The sequence below is a fragment of the Camelus ferus genome, chromosome 3, assembly GCF_009834535.1.
Source record: "Camelus ferus isolate YT-003-E chromosome 3, BCGSAC_Cfer_1.0, whole genome shotgun sequence".
Lineage (NCBI taxonomy): Eukaryota > Metazoa > Chordata > Mammalia > Artiodactyla > Camelidae > Camelus > Camelus ferus.
Genome location: NC_045698.1, coordinates 63,016,860 through 63,044,415, shown reverse-complemented (window position 1 = coordinate 63,044,415; position 27,556 = coordinate 63,016,860). Strand labels below are relative to the sequence as shown.

Sequence of the window (27,556 nt, the reverse complement as noted above, 5' to 3'; positions counted from 1 at the left end):
CTTCATTGAAGAATTGCTTGTTTAGTTCTTCTGCCCATTTTCAGATTGGGTTGTTTGTTTTCTTGTTATTAAATTATATGAGCTGTTTGTATATTCTGGAAATTAAGCCATTATCAGTCGTATCATTTGTGAATATCAAATCATTTCTTTTTATTTAATTTCTAAACATTTTATTTTGCTCCTCAGTAAGAAATAGCTCTAATTTGACCAATGGCCTATTTATATGATTCATCCTTAATAGGATGAATTGCGTCAACCCCAAAGTCCTGATGGTGTTTTTGGTTATTTGTTATGTCACTTTCAGTTCGCATGAAGTAGCTTCCAGGAAGTCTGACTTAGGAATCTGTATTGTATTAAATTGTAGGTATTTATTTACTGTTCTGGGAAATTTTTTGGAGGGACCCCCTCTGTATTCCTTGTACCTAGTACAGTGCCTGATGCATAGTAGGTATGTATTCAGTAAACATTTGATGATCAAGGCTTGTAAAAGTAGATTTTTTCATCTGTGGTTCGTAAGGCTCTGTAAAGGACAGATGGGTCTTGTTAACAGAGTAGCACCTCTATTGGTTTATAGTTTACAGTTAATCTGTCTAGAAGAAGTCCAGATCAACTGGGTATTTCATATATAATCTAGTCCCCTTGGCCTCTTAATTGGTGTCTTGAATTCAGCGGTTCAGCCCTGTCATTTGTACCAGTGTCCATTCTGCTTCTGCGCCTCCCCCTATTCTGCACAGGGACGGGGCTTTGGCTGGGCTGCCCCGCTTCTCCTCTGGCTTGTCCATCAGTAGAAAAGCAATCACTCCATTCACTGGGTACTCATGATGTGCCAGGCGCTGAGCTCAGTGCTTTACACATGTCCTCTCACTTAATTATCTCATTTAAACCACACAACAACCATTTGAAGTGGGTATTATCCAGTGCAGAGACATGTATCTTGCTTAAGTCATGGGGATCTAAATCCAGATCTCTTAGATTTCAGAGCCTAAACTATTAACCCCTACCCTCTGCTGTATCCCAGGAGAAATTCTTACTGCCCGAGGGTTGGGGAGCAGGTCAAATCTGGACATAGTCCAGATTAATTGCATTTAGTATTCCTGAACAGCAGACTGTCTAACAGATAAAATCCAGCAAATCACCGTTGTTTTGAGAATGGGGGAGGGAAGAGCAACTGGGAGAAAGCAAAGTTGGAAACAGACCAATCTGAGTCAAACCTTTAGCCTTTACCTCATAATGTTTTTTTTTTTTTTAACTTTCTTTTTTTAACATGGCCTAACATCATATGATAAATCAAAGCCTGATGTAACCGACCCAGAATTAATCTCCAAATGTGTTTTGGGGGAACATGCTTTAAGTCTGGTTGTTGATTCTGAGGAATAATTGCCACCCTAGGAAGGTAATTACATATGCCATTGTTTATACACATAATAGGCTCAGAATGCATGTTCTGCACAGAGGGGAAGAGACTCCTGCTTGCACATTAGGGGTGTGTGCTCTGTATTGTGTCAGAATGCCACAAATAGCATTTGAACTGTTCTCTGTTACTGCTGATTATCCCCCATGTGTGTATGTGCATGTGTGTGCATGTGTGTGTGTAAGGGAGAGGTGGGGACCGAGGAAGGGAATGAGCCATGGAAGGCTATTTGTCGAGCTGAAATGGCAGGGATTTGCCTTTCCTTAATTTTTTAGTTTACCAGAACATTTTCTGGATCTGATTCATTTAGCTCGGGCTGGTAAAAAGACTGTTTTCTTCCTGCTTGGCATATGCTTATTAATGAGTTCTCATATTTCTTTCCATCCAGGGCTGTTTACTTTGTGGAAATATAAAGTGAGAATCCTTCTCCACAACATCCTCCTAAATGCTCTGGTTTTGACCACCCCTTTAAGTACTCCAGTCAGCTGAGAGAGCAGCCAGTGCCTTTCCTCTCTCCGTGCTTTCTGGTAAAACAGAAATGGGGTTTAAACCACAAATGATCAATTAAAGCACTTCATGCCTTTTCCTTTAGCCCTAAGACAGTAGTTAGCCTAAGTAAATACAACAAACAGGCTATTTTGTGGTAGTCTAACTCTAGAAACATTTTTTTTTAAAAATCAAAGTCTTAAAAAAAAGTCATAACATTTTGTAGTGCTGCACAATGAAAGAAATACATATGTATTCCAATATGGAACTGGGCATTGTTTGAGGCCGAAGCAATTCATCCTGGGCTATTCTCTGCCACAGTGTCCAGCAAATTGCATGACCTGCTTGTTAGGCTTGACAACAGTGTTTTACCTAACAAAGGCGTCTGCAGCTCCGAGCAGCAGTGGAATGTCGGAATGAGCACATTTCACACACAGATGTGCAGCTATAATAGCCTATAAGGAGATGCATGTGGCAGGGAGCAAAGGGTGGGGGTGGGTGATTGGAGAGCGTGATGTGTGAGTATGTAGGTTGGGGGCCAGCGGGAAGGGGAGGCCAACAGTTAGCAGTAGGGACGTGGCCCCACTGACCACATTTAATCAGCCCTCTGTAAACAATTCAACATTTTCATTGTTCTCTAAAAACTAATAAAGAGAAACAAGCACTTTTCATTCATCTTGAAGTAATTTTCTGTCAGGTTGGAGCCCCTTGTGGCCTCCAGCTTGTGCAGTGCTAGCTGTGTGATACAACAACTATTGCAATTTATTTTACAAACTCTGGTCATTCACATGTCAGTTAGTGTTCACCAAGCCGGCATCTGAAATTGTGCAGTTAACGAGTTTTACAACATTTCTATCAAGAGAAACTGTTTAGCATAACTGACTCTTAAGGAGTTATTATACCTCTAAAAATCCATTTTAAGGGGCATTATTTAAATAAAATAGAAAAACGGTTCACTGCCTTTTAAAGGGGCTACAAAAAAAGTCCATCAGCTCCAGTGCAGTAATCCTCAGCTTAAAGCACTCTTGAGAGCACTTCTGGGAATTGTCAGCATAATGAAATGTTTTGTGAAATGTCCAGATAGATTCCTCTACTCAACAATTTTACTGCACCATATTTATTTTCCTTCCAGTTTTTAAAGAAGTGAATTACTTTTTGAGAGGATGGCTCTATGTTGTATAGATTAACTGAGCACATTATTACTCAGGTTGTAGCAAAAGAGATGGTTCTGTTTGCAGTGTCTTCTATATGCATGTTCAGACAGGGGCAAAGAAGAGAAAGGTGGCTGGTCCCCCTTAGTGCTTTGGCTCCAGAAGGGTTAAGTCACAATGAGGCTTATAGAGCTTTGCATTTTCCTCCTGCCACGTTTTCTTCGGCCTTTTAAACAACTTTGGTACACAATGACGTCTGTAATTACTTTCTTTAAACTTTACAAAATAGTCTGTTTTTTCGTCCTAAGTAAATAATTGCAGGGGAACTCATACACATGTACGTTGGCACATGTTGCTTGATACATGCTGCTTGAATCTGACCCATTTCAACAGGAGATGCTATTGAGCATTTTGCTTGAAGGAGAATAGATTCCTCACGTTAACTGGAGTGACCGATGACCCCAAGCCAGTTAATAGCTAGAGCCCATAATGGAGCACTGTATAGCATAGCGGCAAGTTCATTTAGCACGTTATATTACCTAACCGGAGTAGAAGCCACCACTTGTAATGTAAATGGCTTAATGGTTCTTTCTACGATGACCAAGACCAGGAGGAAGATTATGTTTTGCTGTAACAAGAGATATTCCGTTTCTTTAGGAGATGTATCTATAACACGGCACATTGTCATTTTGCCACAAACAGTTCCCTAATTTCTTAGACTGCTGTTTGTGCACACGACTTTAATTTTCTGAGGGAGACAGGCAGGTGTTCTTTGCCTGTTAGCTGTATCTGCCCATAAGAAGCACAGTAGCATCCATGAACTAAATACAATTTGACATAATTTATGCCCTTATTACCTCCTACAGAATGATATTATTTCATGCTGGCACAATAATGTTTTCAGCACGATACTGTCGTTCCTGGAAATTTTACCTTCTGAAGTTCAATACTGAGGAATGAGTATTAAAATTTTCTAAGTGCCTTAAATTTAGTGAAAATGCAACTTATTCCAAGGTCAGCCTTTTTACTCTTTGTTGATATTTGGTGGCACTGCAAAATCGTATCTGAAAACTCTTACCCCTTCTTGGCTGAAGAGCTTGTTCCTATCTATTTCCGTTCTTGCAAATACTATTTAATCAACTTATGTCATGATTTGTTTTCCTAGTGATGTACACTCAGGAGTTATTGGCCAAAAACTGTTTAAGTGATTGCAACTTGAATCCATTTGGTGTAGTACTTAGATCTGTTCTAATATGCTGGCATTCAGAATTAGTTAGGGCAGATGGAGTGTATATGTTTCTTATTGCTGCTATAACACATTACCACAAATTTAGTGGCTTAAAATAACACAGATTATTATTACAGTTCTGTAGGTCAGAGGTCTTACTGGGCTAAAATTACTTGTTGACAGAGTGGCATTCCTATTGGAGGCTCTGGGGGAGGATCCTTTTCCTTGCCTTTCCTAGCTTCTAGAGACTGCCTGCCTTCCTTGGCTTGTAGCTCCTTCCTCCATCTTCAAGACTAGCAATGGGGAGTTGGAGTCTTCTCACATGGCATCTATCTGACCCTGTTCCATTGTCATCTCTCTCTCTTTTACTGCAGCCAAAAAATGTTCTCTATCTTTGAAGACTCGTGTGATTAGATTGGGCCCACCCAGATAATCCAGGATAATCTTCCCATCTTAAGGTCTGTACCCTAGGTGACATCTGCGGAGTTTCTTTCACCACCTGTGGTATCATATTCACAGGTTTGGGAGAAGAGGACCTGGAAATCCTGAGAGAGAGAAGGGGGCGTTAGTCTGCCTACTACATGGAGTCTCTGAGAGTTCTTTCTCATACCAAATTTGAAGGATTAATAGCAGTCATCGGCCTAGTAGTCTCCAAACTTTAAAAATCATGCATGAAAATAGTTTAAAAATCTTGAGTATTCACCCTAATATATGTACATTTCCTTCTAAACTTCACTGTTGTCTATATTAATAGTATATGTACAAGTAGTACAGCTTCATTTCTTTTTAATGTGTCAGCAGGCAAAAGCTGATCTTCTAATCATCCTGTGCCCCAGTGTGTCACTCTGTGTGCCCCTAGGGCTCTGTGCACCTTATTCTGGAGAGGAAGGGGAGTTTGGATTAACTTGTGTAAATGTAGCTTTTGATTCTTCCAGACACATAAGGGCTTCAAGGTGAGGAAGGGACTTCCTGCAGACTTTCTGGTAGTGTCTGATAGTTTTTGGAAGTGAGAAAAAAGTCATTTGTTTTGCTTACACGATTACTGCTGTTTGTAGTTGCAGAGTGTAACAGTATAGAGTGTAATGTGCCCAAAACTGTCCTGAAAGTTGAGAGCTGCAAATGATAGAATTAGGAGATGAATGCTATTTTATAAAAGACCAGAAAGAGGTTGTTTACTGGAAAACTCTAAAACATGAGCTGGTTACTTATTTAGGGAAAGGCCATATCTCATCAGAACAGCTACCCTTGTCAGTGTACTTGAAAATTCTAAGAAACCAGTTGCTCAACGAGCGTTTTGAATACTAGCAGCAAGATCCATGTGAAACTGGGCTGAGAGGAAAAGTGATTCTGTGAGGTTTACTTTAAATCCTGCTTCCAACTTAAAAAAAAACATCTCTATTACACCAGCCACACTTGATCTCCATGGTATGTAGGCTTATTACAGTGTAGGAAACCCAGAAATTCTAACACGAGCCGTTAGAATTTGTGTTAAAATTTGAGATATTTTCAGAACAGTCATCCTAGAAAATGGGATCTTGCTAAGACATGCTGACACACCTCTGAAATCAAAAAGAGCTTCTGCTGGCAAATGAAAGTAGGTTGCCACAAAAATGTACATCAGTTAGGAAACAAGTCAGTGAATGTTTGCCAACTGCCGTAAGTGACCCGGAGGCAGTCTGGGCAATGTATTTTCATTTGATTTGCCCCAGGCCACTTCCATTCCCTTCCTGAAAGGTGGACAGGTAGGCTTCTTTAATCCCTCACCGACAGTTTCCATCAGTGATCTCAAAATGTAACTGCTAACGTGTCACTGATTACTGTACAAAGAAGTTAACCATTACAGCTAAATTTCCCCACTGAAACCCAATCCAGGGATTAGCAACAATAGGGAATCTGTTTTATTTGCATTTAATTTGTACCTTCACACTATTATCTCCAATGTTTTAGTTTCAGGAAATGTGGTCTCAGGCTATTATAACCACATTTCATGCTGCTGTTGCACTGTTATTTGATCTCTATGGTTGGAAATGACTTACTGAAAAAATAAAGCGAGTGTACTTTATTTTAATTATACCAGTGCAGTGTCTAAATAAAAAATGTACTTTATATTTAATGTGGAGCACAGATTAACAGTTTTATGGGACATAAAATCTATCTAGATCATTTTCTATTTACACATCGGTTATATATCTTTCTCTCAGCAGAACAAATGCCTATAGTGTGAAAACGAGGAAGGAGAGCATCGAAGTTACAATCACATGGGCAGTAAATAACATCTTAATTGGTCTGGAATGCTGGAGTTTGATTTTTTTTTTTCCGCTTGGCTTTTATTTATTGATCTCTATAGCTTATTTATCTTCCTGGTGATTTGTACAAGTCTATCTTCTTTCCTCAATAAGCCAATCTATGGTGGTTTTATATTGCAAATCCCATCTGGGGAAATGGTCTAGTGAGAGAAGTGTAGTTGCTCCTGGAAAAGCCATTATTTAAAAGCTTTTGTAGAGGTAAGGGTAACATCTCAGTTTTTGCACTGTGTCTTCTGGGAAAAAAGGAGGAAAGGAGTGCAGCTATTATGAAGTTGCCACCCAATGTATGTTTCAACAATTCTTTACTCTGCACTTGTTTGGCAGCAATAGGAAAACAAAGAAGGATTGAGGGTACACTGGGAAATGTCTTTTAACTTTTCCTGTACATGATTTAGCTCCTAGTGAGGGTAGCAGACAGGAATGGATTGTGTATGTCTAATACATCATATGTAAACCCTGGGTTTTCTTCTGTATGCATTTCTACAGCTCCATGGCTAATATCTTTTTTAAAACAGCACTTTAGGATAAACTACACTTCAAATGACACATTATGCTCCACAGTGCAGTTGAGAACTGGCAAATGTAACCATTCTCGGGAAAGCTAGTTGGCAAAAAATCCACTACTTTTTCTAGTATACAGATATCCAGAGCTGAAGTCAACCCTGGAAAATCAGAGATTTTTTTTCCTTCTAAATCAGTGATGCCCTTGTTCATCAAATCAGCCCTTCCAGTGTTTGTCGTGATTCTGTCTGGTTGTCTTGATCTCACAGAATATCAGAAGAGTGCTCTGAAAGATTTCCTCTGTTGATAGCTGAGGGAAAAACAAGTTTACAGATGGCAACGCTATACTTATGCTATGCAAGTGATGCTTTGCAAAGTGAATTTATAAACATATTCCAAAGAAGAGACTCTGATATCCAATCATCATCCTAATATAACCTTAACTGCCTTTAAATGAGCTAATGGAAATTTGGGACAGGTCTTTAAGAGAATGCATTTACATTTGACATAATTAGTGGTAGGCAGATCTCGCTGCATCCAGGGGGAATCTCGAGACAACTGCTTGGTCGACGATTAGTGCTTAATTTCTGAATGTCAAACCCTGCACATCTTAATTTCTAGAGAATAAGCTCAATTGAACTTGCTCCCAAGTTATGCAAAAACCGCTCAGATAAAACCAAGTGGACACCAATGTAATGAATGTGGTTATTAAATTGTTTCAATTGAAAGAACCCTATTCTTACACCATCATAATGGGAACAATTTATCCCCACTGATCGGCTTGTCTCTCTCTTTCTCTCTCTCTCTCTTTCTCTGAGCTCTCTTTGATCTTGAAGCATATTGCGGTAGTGTGTCCTATTGAAAAGCGAAACTGGGGCAATTTTAATGCTTTTGTACCTTACCAGTGCTCTATTTTTTCGCTGTTTAAAAATAGCTGTTAATTATAAGTGCAGTTTAAATGTCTCAAGTGACCCAGAAATGCAGGTTGGAATGAGACAGATTGTGTGTCTCATATGAAACAGATGTACTTCCACAGAGCATTCTGAATTTGGTCTTCCCTCTGTATCCTCCTCTTGGGTTATTTCAGTCAGGTATAGAGCTGGTCTAGCACGGTGCTAGAAAATCCCAAACATTTGAACAGGGTGAAAGAAAAGCAGACTTACTGATTTTTTGTTTGTCTGTTTTTCGCGTCACAAAGAAAAGCTTGTTTTGTATATCCGTCCCTACTATGTGGATAAATGCTGTGCTCTTGGTGTTGGATAATGGGACAAGGGCCACTTTCCTGGCCAGGAATTCATATGATTTTCTAGAGCTCCAGTCTGCCTGTTTCCCAGGTCGTGGGCTTCGTGTTAAAAGAACACCTCAGGAGTGATAAACATATTCCTTGAGGTCCTTCTTCAGCTTGATTCAACTGTGCTTGAGGGCAAATTAACCTCCTGCTAGATTTTCAAAGATCTTTGATGCTTCACTGATTACAAAAACTTGTGTGTTAGCTCCTTGCTAACTTATAACCATCCTGGACATCGTTACACTGCTGGTGATGTTTTAGAGACCAAGGCTCTAATAAGTCATACACTAACTCAGTAAAACCACACGATTCTTTCATTCTGCCACAACCTGAACAAATCTGGTACTTACCTAATTATACGTGCTTGTATTCTGCAGGTTTGAAGGTGCTCCTATTTAGTGCAGTTCCAAGAAGTGATTTCAAAGCTGAATTTAGAATAGCGTGCATTACAGTGGTTTGATGATCCTTTCCAAGTTTCTTAAGATCTTTGGTACGTATCCCAAGGCCACCTGAATCTGGACAGTGAGGGAATTCAAGACTCTTCCCCCTTCCTCCACTTGGGATTCAGATCCATGGTCCAGTCTCCTTCCCTACCTGGATGAAAGTATGTCTCAGGGTGAGGCGGGCAGTTTACATTGATTACAGTGCATTGATTCCCTAACTGCTTGTAACTAGAAATGCCCCATTGAGGAGTTCTTCATTGCCATGTCAATGACATTGAATGTAGTCGTGGTGTGGACTTCAGGGACTGATTTTTTTAAAGTTCTTTCTAGAAAACTTATAGATGTTTTAGTCAAATTGTAAATGCAGGCACTGATTTGAACATTTTTCATAGCTAACTCTTCATTTTAATCAGTAATTTTAACTTACTTGATTTGATTCTAATATAATAATTCTACTTCTAATCATTCTAATTAGTCCAGATTTATTCCATTTAGTGTTTATAATCTTGTAAGTGACAGCCCAAAGCACTTGGTTAACAGTTTCATGGTGAGTCAATGGCTTATTTTCAGGAAGAGGGGAAGGTATGGCCTCAGGCAAGTTTAAGAGAATCTGTATCATACAGAGTTGTGCTGAAAACAAATACAGAAAAGCATTCTTTAAATTCCACTCAGGGATGATTACACATTTAAAGACACAATGCAAACAATACATTTCTACGTAGAGGAACTCTGAAAAGTAGGCCTGTTGGGAAAGGCCGTCTCATGTGTGCAGTCTCTGGGCCCCACTCCTCTTCATGAGCGTGGGCCACCTTGGGTCTGGAGCCTTCCTTATCATGAGGGCCTGTGCTGGACTGCTCACCTTGCAGGGGTGCAGCTCTCCGTTTCACGCTCCGTGTGTGCTCCTTTGTTCTGTGTACACGTGTGTCATGTGGCGCCTGGCCAACCCCACTACTGTATCAGTCCCTGAAGAGGATGGGGTCCTTCATTCTGTGGGACAGGAGGGGTGCACGCGGGCCAGTGGCCCTGTGACTGCTGGGAATAACCATTGGCTGTGGGGGACCAGTGCTCACTGCTGAAACTGATGGCGCTCTGCCTCTTCTTTATGTGAGTGAAGTAGTGTTCCTTCTGGTGCCTGACTACACTGTGTTTTCCTTGGTGAATTAGGTACCAAGATGTAGGGGGCAGCAGTGTTCTCATCTCTCCTGGTGATAGGAAATAGATGCCACTTCTCAATAAGAACAAAGTACTGTATAAGATTTACAGATTTGGAAATATGTTTGATCCTTAGTTTCTAACCAGACTTTTGGCAGAAGTAGCAAAGACTGGTGTCAACCCAGGGACATTGGTAGCTACTGATTGTGGACATTGAAGAGCATTGGGACTGTGAAATCCAGGCCTGGAGAAGAGCCTGGATAGATGGTAGGTTTGGGGATGGGTTAGACTCTGGTTAAAATCTGGTTTTGAGAGGTCAGCAGGCTGGGGATGTCCTAGTACTGAAAGCCAGGTGTTAGAATTATCTATGGAAGCAACAAAAGAGTGAGGATCAGAGCAAGTAGTGAGCTGGAAGCCAGTAGACATTTAAGAGAGATGGAGCCTCTAATTCCAGATGTTCAAATGAGGAGGTGGTCCAAAACCAGGCAACTGCCAGCAACCCGGCGCCTGGGGAGCTGAAGAGGAATAGCCAAACAGGCAAGAGCACAGGTATGAGGCTTTGGAAACTGAAAGGACTATGATGGATGAGGCAGCTTTCTGACTTCAGGTGCCAGAGGAAGGGAGGGACCTCAGTCAGATACCCAGGTGGAGCAAATGGGGAAGGAATTGGATGCTGGCTTTGCCAAGGTGAGCCCTGACTTCTGGCAGGCAGATGTTGAGGACCAGTGTGTTGGAGACTGCAGGAACTACTTACTAGCTTCATGCTCTGGGCCCTGAGCCCTGTCTCCCTCACGGTGCTTGTCCTCCAACTCCCTCTGAAATTTCCCAGTAATAATCTGATTTAAGCCTTTTTTCAGACAGGCCACCTTGTATAAAGGCAAAGAGGCTGTACATCAAAATATATACAAAGGCTCTGGATGATTATGGGTGCTTTTATTTTATTTTATTTTATTTTTTATATCTTATTTGTAGTCTCTACAGTGATCCTTTGTTACCTTTGTAAGAATTTTTAAAAATTCGAGTTAATTTTTTAATGAAATTATTTTTTCCAGTTTTATTAATTGACCTATAACATTGTGTAAGTTCAAGATGTACAACATAATTATTTGATATATGTATATATTGTGAAATGATTACCACAGTAAGTTTAGCCAACATCCAACATCTCACAGAATTATGATTTTTTTTCTTGTGATGAGAACATTTAAGATCTACTCTCTTTGCAACTTTCAAATATATAGTACAGTATTGTTAGCTATAGTCACATATTGTGCAATACATCCCCAGAATTTACTTATCTTATAATTAGAAGTTTGTACCTTCTGGCCATCTTTTATCAATTTCCTACCCTCAACCACTGCCTCTGGCAACCACCAATTTGTTCTCTGTTTCTATGAATGCTTTTTTTTTTTTTTTTAAGATTCTACAAATAAGTGAGATCATATGGTATTTTTCTTTCTCTGACTTATTTCACTTAACATAATGCCCTCAGAGTCCATCCATGTGGTCACAAATGGCAAGATTTCATTCTATTTTTATGGCTGAAAAATATTCCATTGTATATATGTGTATACTATGTTTCCTTTATTCATTCACCTGTTGATATGTGCTTAAGTTGCTTCCATGTCTTGGTCATTGTAAATAAAACTGACTGCAATGAACAGGAGGGTGCAGATACTTCTTTGGGATAGTGATTTCATTTCCTTCAGATATATACCCAGAAGTGGAATTCCTGGATCGTGTGGTGATTCTGTTTGTAGTTTTTTTAAGGAAACTTTCTAATGTTTTCCCTAGTGGTTGCACCAATTTACATTCCCACCAACAGTGCATAAGTATTCCTTTATCTCCACATCCTCACAAACACTTGTCATCTCTTGTCTTTTTGATAACAGCCATTCTGACAGGTGTGAGGGGATACCTCATTGTGGTTTTGATTCATATTTCCTTGATGATTAGTGTTGTGCACCTTTTCATGTACCTGTTGGCCATTTGAAGTCTTCTTTGAAAAAAGTGTCTATTCATATCCTCTGCCTATTTTTAAGCTGGATGATGATGATGATGATGATTATTTTGCTGTTGAGTTGTATGAGTTCTTTTTAAATTTATTTTTATTGAGGTATAGTTGATTTACAATATTATTTTGGTTTCAGGTATATAACATAGTGATTCAAAATTTTTATAGATTATACTCCATTTAAAGTTATTATAAAATATTAGCTATATTCCCTGTGCTGTACAATATGTCCTTGTAGCTTATTTATTTTATGCATGGTAGTTTATACCTCTTAATCTCCTACCCCTATCGTGCCCCTCCTCCCTCCCCTCTCCACACTGGTAACAGCTAGCTTGTTTTCTATATATGTTTATCTGTTTCTGATTTGTTATATTCATTTGTTTGTTTTATTTTTTGGATTCCATGTATAGGTGATAACATACAGTATTTGTCTTTCTCTGTCTGACTTATTTCACTCAGAACAAATAATTTTAAAGTTTATGTGGAAGCATAAAAGACCCTGAATAGCCAAATCAGTATTGAGAAATAATAGAGTTGGAGGAGTCATTCTCCCTGACTTCAGACTACACCACAAAGCTACAGTAATAAAAACAGTATGGTACTGGCACAAAAAGAGACACACATCAATGGAAGAGAATAGAGAGCCCAGAAATAAACCCACACACTTATGATCAATTAATCTACATCAAGGGAGGCAAGAATATGCATTGGGGAAGATAGTCTCTTCAATAAGTGGTGCTGGGAAAACTAGACAGCTACATGTAAAATAATGAAATTGGAACATTTTCTAAAACCATATACAAAAATAAACTCAAAATTGATTAAAGACCTAAATGTAAGACCAAAACCCATAAAACTTCTAGAAGAAAACATAGGCAGAACACACTTTGACATAAATCATAGCAATATCTTTTTGGACCTGTCTCCTAAAGCAAAGGAAACAAAAGCAAATATAAACAAATGGAACCTAATTAAATTTAAAAGCCTTTGCACAGCAAAGGAAACCACTGACAAAATGAAAATACAACCTACTGAATGGGAGCAAGTATTTGCAAATGATATGACCAATAAGGGGTTAATGTCAAAAAATATATAAACAGCTAATACAACTTAACATGAAAAAGCAAAACAAACAACACGATTGAAAAATGGGCAGAAGACCTGATCAGACATTTTCCAAAAAAGACCTACAGATGGCCAACAGGCACATGAAAAGATGCTCAAAATCACTAATTATCAGAGAAATGCAAATCTAAACCACAATGAGATACCACCTTACACCTGTCAGAATGACCATCATCAAAAAGAACACAGATAACAAATGCTGGCGAGGATGTGGAAAAAGGGAACCCTTGCACACTGTTGGTGGGAATGTAAATTTTGGTACAGCCACTGTGGAAAACAGTGTGGAGGTTTCTCAAGAAGCTGAAAATAGAACTACCATATTATCCAGCAATTCCACTCCTGGCTATAAAGCTGAAGAAAACAAAAGCACTCATTTGAAAAGATACATGCATCCCAATGTTCATGGCAGCATTATTTACAATAGCCATGCTATAGAAGCCACCTAAGTGTCCATTAACTGATGAAGCAATAAAGATGTGATATATACATGTTCACACACACACACACACACACACACACACACACACACACACACACATATACAGACACAATGGAATACCATTCAGCAATATAAAGGAATAAAATTTTGCCATTTGCAACAACATGAATGAATCTGGAGGATATTATGCTTAGTGAAATAAGCCAGCTGGAGAAAGGGTTCTTTATGTATTTTGGATAGTAACCCCTTATGAGATGTGTGGTTTGCAAATATTTCCTCCCATTCTGCAGGTTGCCTTTTGATTTTATTGGCCTTTGTTGTATAGAAGCTTTTTAGTTTGATATTGTCCCACTTGTTTTTGATTTTGTTGCTTGTGCTTTCGGTGTCACATTGAAAAAAATCATTGCCAAGACTAATGGCAAGGAGATTTTTTCCTAATGTTTCTTCTAGGATTTATATCATTTCAGGTCTTACAGTTAAGTCTTTTAATCCATTTTGAGTTAAACTTTATGGTTCGTGTTTAAAGGGGTCCAGTTTCATTCTTTTACATGTAAATATCCAATTTCCCCAGAACCATTTGTTGAAGAGATTTTCTTTTTTTCCACTGAGTATTCTTAGCTCCCTTGTCAAATATTAGTTGACTCTATATGCATGGGTTTATTTCTGGGCTCTTGATGCTGTTCCACTGATTTATGTATCTAATTTTATGCCAGTCTTGTACTGTTTTGATTACTATAGCTTTGTAATATGGTGTCAAATAAGGAAGTTTGATGGCTCCAGCTTTGTTCTTTCTCTGGATTGGTTTGGCTATTTGAGGACTTTGTGGTTTCATATAAATTTTAGGATTGAATAATTGAATAGTTTTTTAAAGTAACGTAGTGAAAAGAGTTAGGACTTCTGAGTCAGACTGAATTCAAATCCTGACTTGTCTTTTACCTCCCAGCTTTATGACTTGGACAAGTTACTTACACTTTAGAACTGCAGTTGGCTTGTCTATAAAATGTGTATAAAAAGACCAAAGTGGCTTTTATTCCCCACTCTTCCATACAGAGAAGGAACTTGCCCTCCCTAGGAAAAAGAGGAACTATTCTTTGCACATATTTCCAGCTGGAAAAGGGAATCATTTATTGATTAAGTAGTTTGCTTGATCTCTCTCCCTTTCTCTCTCTCTCTCTTCTGGAGAATGCAGCATCTGTTTTTTTTTTTTTTCCCTGCTCTGAACTAAGCTTACAGGAAAAGGTCTTACACTTGTGGAGGAAGCCATCCCCTTTGGAGATTAAGAACCCCATTTGACAGTCACGTTTTCTAGTTTTGTTTTTCAGGATTAAAACTGACATTTTAATCTACATTGGTACTTGCGTCTTATTTCTTAATTGGGTTCAGACTCAGAGTGACAGTGGCCAGTAAACGAGACCAAGAAATAATACCACCTATCTGTCCTTTGAGCACTTCGTGGCTGTGAGGTTGAGAAATCGTATGTGAAGTGCCTAGCACTGTGCCTGGCAAACAGTGGTAATTAAATAAGTGGAAATTAATAATAATGATCATTTTCATGGTTGTTTTCTTACTATCATTACTAACAGTCGTTCTGGGGGCATCATTATTCCTATTGAATGGCAGGTTTTTTCTTTCCTCTATTACTGTGGACCAACATACTCTTCCCAAAGATCCATCCTTCCTGCTGTGTTACTACCACAGCTGTTTCCTTACCTTGTTATCAAATGCCATTTTTCATCAGAGGATGCAGAAGACATTTTGCTGTTTTCCCAGGGCTCTGTGACTGCTTCAGGACTCCTTAGGTATGTGGAAGAACCAAATATTAAGAAACTTTATCCCTGACCTCAGAAATAGGAGAGGAGCTTTGTAACGATCCCACTCCCCTCCTGCCAGTCCCTGCTCCAGCTGGCAGAACTCATCCTGACTCTGTGTAGGACAGTCAGTATCTGGCTAACTCAGTACTAATTTCCCCCAGGCTGTTGGACCTGTTTTGCCCAAGAGCCCACCTTTCGGCGTGGATTCTTCTTTGTCCTGCTGCCAAGCCTTCAGTTTGGTCAGCAGCTCCGTAAGCTGTTCACTTCCTTTCCCCCATCGTCCTCGCAGTGCGGGGGCCTGGCCTCTGCTGTCCGTCCTCCTGCCCTCCTGCACTGCCCACCGTGCTTGTTTAGAGACTCAGCACGGCCTCCGTGGCAGCCTGGCGGCCCCTCGTTGACCTCGTCCTGCTCCCTGCTTGACTTGCATTTCTCGCCCTCCGTCACTGTCTGGCTGTCTTTCCTCCTCCCGTCACTGAGTCAACAGGGCTCCAGTCACCTGCCCAAGTCTATCACTCTCCCTGTCCCTCAGGACACTCAACCACTGCTCCTCCCCCTCACCTCCGCCACCTCCCTACCTTAACTTTGCACTTGCTGTCTCCTCAGCCTAGAATACACTTCCTCCTGAAAGTCACAAGGTTGACTCCATCATGCCTTTCAAGTGTCCATTCAAATTTTAACTTCCCAGAGAAGCTTTCCTGGACCACTTCCCCATGCTTTCCCACTCTTTATGCCCTTTCTCAGCTTCATATATTTTTTCATTGCATCTTTAGCTACCAGGTCTTAGATTTTCATTTGCTTGTTTGTTCCTTATGTCCCTTTCTCCACCCCAGCCCCGCCTGCTCCCTTCCAGAATTTAAGCAAGCCCCGTGAGAGCTGGATTTTAATGTATTTTGTTCACCAGGTACAGAACCTAGAATAGTGCCTGGAACATAGTAGGTGCTCAGTGGATCACCCTTCCCTTTGGTAACACAATTCCATCATTCTTAATAACCTTAATTGGCTATTAATAAAGTTATATGTGTCAGGAATAAAAGGAAAAATGTTAATTTAGAAGTACAGATTTATAATCTCTTTTGCAATTTTGAAACTACCAAAGCTCTGAAAACAAAAATCTTTTCTGGCAAATTCACTTGCCCCAAACCTGACCTAAGCTCGTATAGTCTATGTGTGATACTTACTTAACTCACTTAATATAAATATTCATATATTTCACTGCCTAAATATTAATGTGCTTAATTTCAGGATGCTTTTCCAGACACTGAATTTATATGTAGTATATGCATCATGCTAAGCTTAAAATTTGAAAAGTTCTGAGTTTCTGAATATATATGGCTTCAAACATTTCAGACAAGGGAGTTCAGATCAGTATATGCAGTCCTTTCTCTTTTGTTCTCTTCTAAAGAGGGTAAAGATGGAGAGAGAAGTAAGGAGGTGAAGAGAATTAGTACCAGGGTGAGATGAGGAAGTAATCTGGGCAAATTTGTGGAAAGGAAGGAGGGGAAAGGGGAGACGGGAGAGGACAGCTGCCTTTAAGTGTGACTTTGGGGTAGGTTAAGATTTTTAAGACATTAGGTCTTACTGCATATTATGTAATGCAATTCCCCTATGCTACTAACTCAAGTAAAAACTACCATTATTTTTAAGTGCTTCACATGCTTAGATTTTAATTTTGGTTGCACCATTGTGCTGAGCTCGAGTTCAAGGCACCCAGTACATTTCTGGTTCCATGAACATTCATAACAAAGTGTGTATTTGTTACTGGTTTACACTGACTGAAATGTGAACACCTCAGTGTATTCCTGTTCTGACAGTTCTTTTCTTTTCAGAGCACAAGAATATGGATAGGTCTTAACAGAATATTAAAAAAAAAACTATTTCGATGGTTGTAAGATTAATTATAAATTAATGCAGCAGACATAGGATAGCAGGTTAAGGATAAATTTGGGTTGGTGTTCAAATATTATCTGTTAAACAATTATATTAGGTCCTATGCCAGGAACTTTCACATATGTCAAACTCTAAATTCTAAGGGAATCTGTGCTGATATTTATTTCCCTGTTGTGTTTTAATCAAATGTTAGCATATGTTCTCATCCCCGTATGGTGTTATCTCTTAGCATGGAGTAGAATCGAAGGGTCTTTGTTTTGTTTTGGTCAGTGAGAGTATTTCTTTTCTGTAGAAGCCGGTGGCATTTCAGGATGAGTGCAAGAGTAGGGATTCTTCAAACAGAAGTGAGCAGCAGCGCACTGGTCCCCTCTGCGGCCACCTCCAGTGTCATAATGGTGGCACGGGACAGTGTGGTTTGAAAACGAAGCATTACTTTGTCCATTGTTTTGACTCAGTGCAAATAACAATATTCATTTTGCTTTAAATTTTGTAGAACATTAAAAGAAGGCATGTAAAGTTGGAACATATCAAAGGAGGGCATAAGTTACAAAAATCTGAAAAACACTTCGCTAAAGAAACTTCTCATTCCTTTTAGATTGTTTTCCTTCTACTGATTCACTAGAGGCATATATGTTAGACTTGCTTCCAGGATGAGTTGCTGAGAAAAACAAGCCTTTCACTTATTATGGTAACCCTTTTGTAAGATAAAGTATAATTTTAAAAAGTTAATACAAAAATCGATAGTTTTCCCTGTAACCAAGAAATCCGTTTTGAGACTTCTAAGCACAAATAAGGAAACTTCTAAGGTAAGATGTTATCTGAGCCCCCTGTAATCAGTAGTCTATTTGGACCTTCCTGTGAACACTTGGGTCATTTTCGTGGTGTTTGGTCAGTTTGGTATTTTCTGTTTATTATAAGCTACTGGTAACAGTCCAGTACACCCCAGGCATTTACTGCCTTCAAATGATTCATGATTTCTTATAGCATAAGGCAGTTTATAGTGGTCAGGTGTCAGATTTCTGCATTAGCTCTCAGATCTTGTCTGCTGTCATGTGCTAAGTCTTGATGTGTACACTCACCTTCCTTTCCTCTTGTGGGACTGAGCTGCCTTTCACAAAGTGGAGACATCTTATAAATAGCGCCATTGCTGCCCTGTCACTTCTGACTCTGGTGCGTTTCCTTCACACTGGGATATCACCTGGCTTTTTATAAAGGGATCCTGCCATCTAGTCTCCAATTCAGAAGTAAAATAAAGTATGTGAGAGCCATGTAATTAAGAAGGGGGCAAAGGAAAGAACTGACATTTGCAGAGTACCTCTGACGTCTTGCACACGGGCTGGGATTTACGTATGTTACCTTGTTTGATCTAGAGAGACACTAGAAGCGTTAGGTCCACTGCATTTATATTATGGTAGTGATGGCATCGACTCAGTTTCAGGCTCTTCTGATGGTCCTTCTGTTACAAATTTTTGTCATTTGTTTCGTGTATAACTGAGAGAGAGAGAGAGAGAAAGGACATGCTTGTTGTTCTGGTCGTGTTACGTGTCGACAGATCATGGTTGGTTAATGCAATGGAGAGTGAGGCTCAGAATGTCTCCAGAACTCGTTTTTTTTTTTTTTTTTTTTTTTTTTTGGAGGGGGTATTTATATGGTGAGGGCCATGTGGCTGGCATATGGAAACCCCAAGGCAGCCTAAATCAGCTCTCAGCTTGGTGGGCTGTGCTTTGTGACTGATGACACATTGAACTGACAGCAAATCAGATGTTTGAATCACCTTGTTAACTAGATGTTATCTTTATACTCCTTAATGTCTTTCCCAATATCAACTATTGTTTCCCTGAAAGGCTGTTTACCACAGCACCAAGTTAATCCAACTCTGGGGTCCCAGTTTGACTTGTCACTATGTATGGGTATCAGGAGGCAGTATAGTATAGCAGAGGGGTTAAGTGTGCTGACCCTGGAGGGAAGTTGCCTTGTATGAATCCTGATCCTGTCACAAACTGCCTTTGTGACCTTGGATAAGTCATTTAACCTCTCATAGTATCAGTTCTTTCCAACTATAAAATGAGTATAATAGTGGCACGTACAATGCATGTAAAGTACAAAGCACAGTGCCTGGCACATTTTTAATGCTCACTTGTCGTTGCTGCCATAATAATAACAATAACAATATTATTGTTAAAACAAGAGCCCCAGTAAGGATAAATCAACTTCATGACTTCAGGGAAGCAAGCACTATTAACACTGTGTGCTCTTAAATTTCCATATAGCGCTAATTTATACATTTGATAATCTTAATTGTCAGGAAACTTTTCCTCCTTTTTAACCTAAATCCTGAATGCTATAGATAGGTTCTCATTCCTCTTGGACTACCCATGGAGATTGTTTTCCTTAGAGTCTTCATTTTCTATAAAATTTTCTCCATCCTTCCCAGAGGCCTAAATTTCATTAGATTTTTGGAGGACATGGAATATAAGTTTAACCCTTGAAATAGCCTCATTTTCATCTACTTCGTCACCTCAAATAAATTCTTTGGAGAAAAACTGTATTCTTTCCCTTCATTTTTCATGGCCATTTCATAATGGAATGAGCCATATGGATTTAAGTGTATCACAAAATCATTCTTTGGTAAGGGTAGTTTGAAAAACAAAGCTAAATCTATTTAATGGGATATTTTGGAAAAGAGAAAAAGAAAAGGCATGTTGATCCAAGATTTTGTTTTGGGCACATTTGGGCAACAAAGTTATTTTATAGGAACTGGTTTTATTTTCCTTACTCTTTCCTTAATGTGGCTGCATAATTCATGTTCATGTTAAGTGTTATTAAAATAAATGTAACTATTTTAAATTTGATAAGCACATAAATTCTTTTCTTTCAGTGGAAGCATATATGGTGTGAAAATTTCACTGTTGGACAATTCATATCAGTAGAGACAGATCTTATAAGATGTCGTCTTATTTCAGTCACAAATCAGAAGGGTTTCATGCTATACTGCAGGGAAGACGTGCACATGCATTATAAATTCTCCTTCACATTCTAGAAATTACAACCAGGAACTCCAGGTAGCTTTGAAGGCTCTTTCAAATTATCACATGCTATCGACCAGAACTTTTCAAGTTTTAATATGTGGAGGAGTCACCGGCGGATCTTGTTAGAATGCAGATTCTGATTTAGTAGGTGTGGGGTGGAGCCCAGGATTCTGAATTTCTAACAGGTCTCAGGTGATGCTAGTGCTGTGGTTCTGGGCCACACTTTGGGTACAAGACTGGAGACTTCCTTTCCTCTTGGTAACTTCTACCTGTTTCAGAAGCTTTACAGGGTTTCTGTATCCAAACAGTGGGGAGTAACTGAAATCACTTTGTAGGGATAATGAAATGAATAATCACATTGGTAAATATGATTCTTACAATAAGCACCTGAGTCAGGGTAATTCATCGTCTCTTGGGACAGCAAGTGGGTTTGAGTCCACTCTTCTGCGTTGTGGGTCTTCTCCCAAGACTCATTATTCACTATTATCATTACCACTACTTTGCCTTTGCCATTATGTCTTGTTTCCTTTACAAAGGATGGGAAGACAATGCAGTATGCAAGATCCAAGGAGGTTCTGACCTCAGAGAAAGAAAAAGATGTGATCTTCATAGGAAAGTAGATACCTTCCTTAAAATTTGGTAGGATCACTGCCATGTTTACAGGCAAACATTACCTTCTGCTCTTCTTAAATACAACAGTGCCTAAAGTAATGTCAGGCACGTTGGAGGTGTTTTTAATACGGAGCTTGATCGCCGAATTCCACAATGGTGTAAGAATGGTCATTTGCACTCGGGAGTGATTCTGAGTGAAGATCTGACGCCTGTGCATTAAGAGGGGTAGCATTCTGCCCATCAGGGGAGAAGTCGGGTGGCATGGTGCCTCATTTCTCACCCAGCAGGCCTTGGGGATTGTCGAAGTTTAAAAAGTTACTGGCCCACTCTGTCCTTGATACTGAAGAGAAAAGCTAAGTTGAGAGGTATTAAATATCAGAATTAGTTACCAAAGGCAGTAACCATGGAAAACATGAGAAAACTACTGCATAACTCTGTTTAAAAAGAAAAGAAAAAAACATAACTTTTGCTTGGTTCAATTTTGTTGAAAGTTTAGAAAAAAGGTATAACCTCTTTAAAAGGCTTAAAAGAAGTTTCTAGGGAAGTTAATTAGTAATCTTTACTGTTATGTGAATAATAGTAACTTTTGCAGCTTCAAAGGGTTCTGGAATGAATGATTAAAAACTTACTGTCCGGGGCTCTGCTCGCTGTTTGCAAGAGAGGCGGCCGTGCTTTGTCACAGCGTGCTGGGCTGCTCAGGGGGTTGGTGGAAGACTGTCTCACAATGTTCTTTGTCCAATTGAAAGGGAGCTGCTGGTAGTCAAGCCATGTGAAAGAAGTGTGTCTGTGCAAAAAGAGGCACAGAGGGACGTCCATCCAGGAAGCTTAGGCAAGACTCAGGGGACCTTAAGGCCTGCCTTTCCTTCACGTGAGAGAGTATGAATCAAAACCTGCTGTTTTAGTTCCTGTAGTCCAAGATGGTTGACCAAGTTGCCACAAACCATGAATCTCTAGACAAGTAGTGTGTCTTGTTATTGTTGTTACTTTTTGTTTGTTTGTTTTAATATGGAAAAAACCCAAGTGTTTTTCTTAATGAAGCATAATATTAGATTAAGAACTGCTCGGTAATGTTAGTTTGGGCTGATATAACAAAAATACTGTGGACTGGGTGGCTTAAACAACAAACATTTATTTCTCACAGTTTTGGAGGCTGGAAAGTCCAAGATCAAGGCATCAGCAAATTTAGTGCCTGGTGATAGGCCCGTTTCCTGGATGATAGATAGCTATCTTCCTGCTGTGTCGTCACATGGCAGGAGGGGTGAGGAGGTGCTCTGGGATCTCTCTTATAAGGTACTAATCCTATTCATGAGGGCTCCACTCTCACAGCCTAATCACGTCCCAAGACCTACCTCCAACTACCATCACATTTGAGATTAGGTTTTGACATATACATTTTGGGGAGACACAAACATTCAGTCTATAGCAGATAATATTTAAAGGCCAGAAAATAACAAACCCAACCCTTAAGAATTATTTCTGACCTAAATTTATTAAACAAAAATTAGTATTTGTGTTCTATCTTTAATATACATATTTATGACTAAATAGGATGACTTCCTGTTTCTAACTTTCATGCTTCCTGACCTCTGAAATGGAAGCTTAACCTCCTTCTTCTTTTGGTGGCATCATCCCTAATTGAGGCATGGAACTTAGGGGAAGTAATCACAGAAGGAATCTCTTCACCCCAGACAGTTTTAAGCAGAGTCTTGGCAGAAGGCAGGATGAGTGGCCTATGAGCTAGAGTTCTTTAGTTGTAAGCAACAGAACTGATCCTAGCTGACTTAGGCAACAGGGAATTTACAAGAAAAATGTGAGAGAATGCTCAGGCTCAATAGGAAGTCTGGAAATCCCAAGCTTGGACAGGGCAGCTCTAGGGATTTGGGTTGCAGTCTCCTGGCATCAGTGCTGGGACAAATGAGCCCAGCTGACTTCATTCCTTACATCTGCCTGCTCAGGATTGAATTCCTGCAAAAGGTAGCAGGTCCTAAGCTAAAGATGGAGGAAGAAACTTTGTTTACAGAAGACTTTATGCCTTGGGGGTTGTTTCCTAAGGTAAAATTGAGGTGCAGTCATCAAAGAAGGAGGAGAGGGGTCAAATGGGCAAGAATAACAGATGTACAAAGTTGGAAAGAATAAGGAGGGGCTGAGATTCTTCCCCCATTCTTCTCATCACAGGGTAGAGTTGAGTCTATGATTTAGTTGTTGGGCTTACCCTGACCCTTGGCCTCTAACTCTGTTGCTCACATGCTCAGCTTTAGCAAGCGTTACATTTCGCACTGGGTACACTTGCTGAGGAGATGCTGATAATTCATGTATTTATTTGACTTTATTTTGTATGTGGGAGATCTGCCACACTTGTAAGGAAAACTATGGAAAGCTGTCAATACCCAGTTAATGCTCCAATAAATAATATCCTATTTGTCATTTCAAAACCATTTCTTTCTCCTTGCCCAACCTTTGTATTCACTGACATGTGTGTGTGCACGTACACACACACACACACACACACACACACACGAACATTTCTGGAAAGTAATTCCAGACACATGATGGAAATGGTGAAGGCGATGACAGTTAGGACTGTTTCCCAGGTTTCACAGGTGTATTAGCCATCAAATGGTAGGAGGAAAAAATTTGAATTTTTGTGATTCTTGACCCTTCATACTCAACTGATTAGTTCACATGGATTTAGCATGATTGCCCCTGCTGTTAGTCTTCTAAATCTTTGCCTCTGTTGTTGGTGATAAAGAGAAAATGCTTTTTTACTGAAATTCATACACTTCATTACTCTAATCTAGTCCACAGGATACATGCAGTGTGTGATCACATAGAATCCTTTTTAAAAAGCAGCAAATCCTCTTCTTTTAATTTTGTGTAAAGAAAATTCTAAGCAAGGTTTAATTTTTTAGCTCAAAACAGAATTGTGGGCTAGTTGTTGATGTTGTTGTTGTTGTTGTTGTTGTTGTTGTTGTTGTTGTTGTTGTTTTTGCAAAGCTTGTGGCAGTACACGCCAGCTGAGAATAAATGGTATAATTCTAAGGGTATTTGGGGGATATGTAATCTCAAAAATTTGAGTTTCCATTATCCACTGGTGGCTGCTTCTCTTAGTAACAAAGGTTAACATTTATTGAGCAGTTGCTAACTGCCAGGCACTATGCTAAATGCTTTTCATGAAAAAAAGTTTAATTTCCACAAAAATCTTAAGAGGTCTGTACCATTGGTCTCTCAGTTTTACAGATGATGCAACTGAGGTCCAATGAGATAAAGTAATATTTAGCAGTGAAGCATGGATTTAAATTCAAGAAGCTGACAGACCTTTGTTTAAACTCATAACCAGTACACCTCACTGTATTTCTTCTCTTACTGTGGGATAAAATTTAGGGAACACATTAGCTTTTATGTTTTTCTCCATTGCTTTTTATCATCTGGTCTTTCTCCCATTAAAGTTGGAATCTTGCAGCACCTGCTGCTGGGGAAGTGGTCTTTATAGTAGAACCCTCCATGGGAAATTAGGTAAATTCTTGGTTTTTGAGTTTCAGAAAGATGCAGACATTGGATAAGAAGATGTGGAAGATCATCTAAGGATACTTCGTTTTCAGAACCCAGATCCTCCCTCTCTTATAATGTTTGCTGGTGAGGGAGGGGCCATGTCTAAAAGAGGAGAGAATCAGGCTGAAGCTGGAAGGGTGTTGGTAGGTCCTGAGAAGGGAATTTTTGGACTGAGTCCTAATACAGGGATGAGAGCCACTGATAGAATGCCCAGATTTGCTACTTCATATAACAGGAGTTTAAAATAGAAATTAAGCTCTATGGCAAGTGGAATAGTTCTATCTCCCGTAAACCTGAGTTTTGCTGGAGATTTACTCCCTCTAAACTCCAAAAAGCCCATCAAGCCCTTTTCTTAGAAGTTTTATAAATCCATTAAAGCAGAAAGAAAATAAATATCCAATGACTAAACTGAGATCAAGTCAAATCAGTAGGAAAACCAATTTTCTAAATACAGACAATCCTCACTTTGCATGGTTCAGATATGTGTGAATTTCAGTCACCACAGTTTAGTTAGGTAACACCAGTCTTCCAACAAAATGTTCGAAATTTCAGTTACCACAGTGTACTAATCTTGAGTAATTATCTAAACACAAACTTTGCTGCTAGCTCTCCAGCCCACAAATCATGAAGTGAAAAACAAATGCTTTCTTTTTTGTGGTGGAGTCGTATTCCATTGTGTATATATGTCACATCTTCTTTACCCACTCATCCACTGATGGGTGCTTAGGTTGTTTCCGTGTCTTAAGCTATTATAAACAATGCTGCAGTGAACATAGGGGTGCACGTGTCTTTTCAAATTAGTGTTTTTATGTTCTTCAGATAAATACCCAGAAACGGCATATTTGGGTGATATGGTAATTCTATTCTTTTTTTTAATTTTATTTTTGAGGAATCTTTGTACTGTGTTCCATAGTGGTTATACCAACTTACAGTCCTATCAATAGTGTACAAGTGTTCCCTTTTCTGCAAATTCTCTCCAACATTTGTCATTTCTTGTCTTTTTGATAATAGTCATTCTAATAGGTGTGAAGTGATACGGTATTGTGGCTTTGATTTGCATTTTCCTAATAATTAATGATGTAGAACATCTTTTCATGTGCTTGTTGGCCATCTGTATTTTTTTTTTTTGAGAATGTATTTTATTTATTTTATTTTTAAACATTTTTTATTGAGTTATAGTCATTTTACAATCTTGTGTCAAATTCCAGTGCAGAGCACAATTTTTCAGTTATACATGAACATACATTCATTGTCACATTTTTTTCGCTGTGAGCTACCACAAGATCTTGTATATATTTCCCTGTGCTATACAGTATAATCTTGTTTATCTATTCTGCATCTACCTGTCAGTATCTACAAATTTTGAACTCCCAGTCTATTCCTTCCCACTACCTGCCCCCTTGGCAACCAGATTCTATGTCTATGAGTCTGTTTCTGTTTTTTATTTATGTTTTTTTTTTAAATTCTACATATGAGCGATCTTATATGGTATTTTTCTTTCTCTTTCTGGCTTACTTCACCTAGAATGACATTCTCCAGGAACATCCATGTTGCTGCAAATGGTGTTATGTTGTCACTTTTTATGGCTGAATGGTATTTCATTGTATAAATATACCACATCTTCTTCATCCAGTCATCTGTTGATGGCTGTTTAGGCTGTTTCCATGTCTTGACTATTGTAAATAGTGCTGCTATGAACATTGGGGTGCAGGTATCATTTTGAAGTAGGGTTCCTTCTGGATATATGCCCAGGAGCTGGATTCCTGGGTCATGTGGTGAGTCTATTCCTAGTCATTTGAGGAATCTCCATACTGTTTTCCACAGTGGCTGCACCAAACTGCATTCCCACCAGCAGTGTAGGAGGGTTCCCTTTTCTCCACAGCCTCTCCAGCTTTTGTCATTTGTGGACTTTTGAATGATAGCCATTCTGACTGGTGTGAAGTGACACCTCATTGTAGTTTTGATTTGCATTTCTCTGATAATTAGTGATATTGAACATTTTTTAATGTGCCTATTGATCATTTGTATTTCTTCCTTGGAGAATTGCTTGCTTAGGTCTTCTGCCCATTTTTGGATTGGGTTGTTTGTTTTTTTTCTATTAAGTTATATGAGCTGCTTATATATTCTGGAGATCAAGCCTTTGTCGGTTTCATCATTTGCAGAAATTTTCTCCCATTCTGTAGGTTGTCGTTTTGTTTTATTTATGGTTTCCTTTGCTGTGCAGAAGCTTGTAAGTTTCATTAGGTCCCATTTGTTTATTCGTGCTTTTATTTCTATTGCTTGGGTAGATTTTTGAGATGTATGTCAGATAATATTTTGCCTATATTTTCTTCTAGGAGGCTTATTGTATCTTGTCTTATGTTTAAGTCTTTGATCCATTTTGAGTTTATTTTTGTGTATGGTGTAAGGGAGTGTTCTAGCTTCATTGATTTACATGCTGCTGTCCAGTTTTCCCAACACCATTTGCTGAAGAGATTGTCTTTATTCCATTGTATATTCTTGCCTCCTTTGTCGAAGATGAGTTGACCAAAAGTTTGTGGGTTCATTTCTGGGCTCTCTATTCTGTTCCATTGGTTCATATGACTGTTTTTGTACCAATACCATGCTGCCTTGATTACTGTAGCTCTACAGTATTGTCTGAAGTCTGGGAGAGTTATTCCTCCAGCCTCTTTCTTTTTCTTCAGTAATGCTTTGGCAATTCTACGTCTTTTGTGGTTCCATATAAATTTTATTGATTTTTCTTTAGTTCTGTGAAATATGTCCTGGGTAATTTGATAGGGATTGCATTAAATTTGTAGGTTGCCTTGGGCAGTATGACCAATTTAACACTATTTATTCTTCCAATCCAGGAGCATGGGCTATCTTACCATTTTTTAAAGTCTTCTTTAATTTCCTTCATCAATGGTTTATAGTTTTCCATGTATAAGTCTTTCACTTCCTTTGTTAGATTTGTTCCTAGGTATTTTATTACTTTGGGTGCTATTTTAAAGGGGATTGTTTCTTTACTTTCTTTTTCTGTTGATTCATTGTTAGTGTAAAGAAATGCAACTGATTTTTGGACGTTAATCTTGTCACCTGCTACCTTGCTGAATTCTTCAATCAGCTCTAGTAGTTTTTATGTGGA

At 39.0% G+C, this 27,556-nt stretch overlaps 1 long non-coding RNA gene across 1 annotated transcript; it reads left to right on the top strand.

The window, feature by feature from the left end:
• LOC116662267 lies at window positions 1-26,639 on the top strand. Its single transcript, XR_004318312.1, has 3 exons — window positions 1-128; window positions 20,989-20,992; window positions 26,595-26,639. It is a non-coding gene; the product is annotated as an uncharacterized LOC116662267 (long non-coding RNA).
• Window positions 26,640-27,556: the final 917 nt, after the last annotated feature.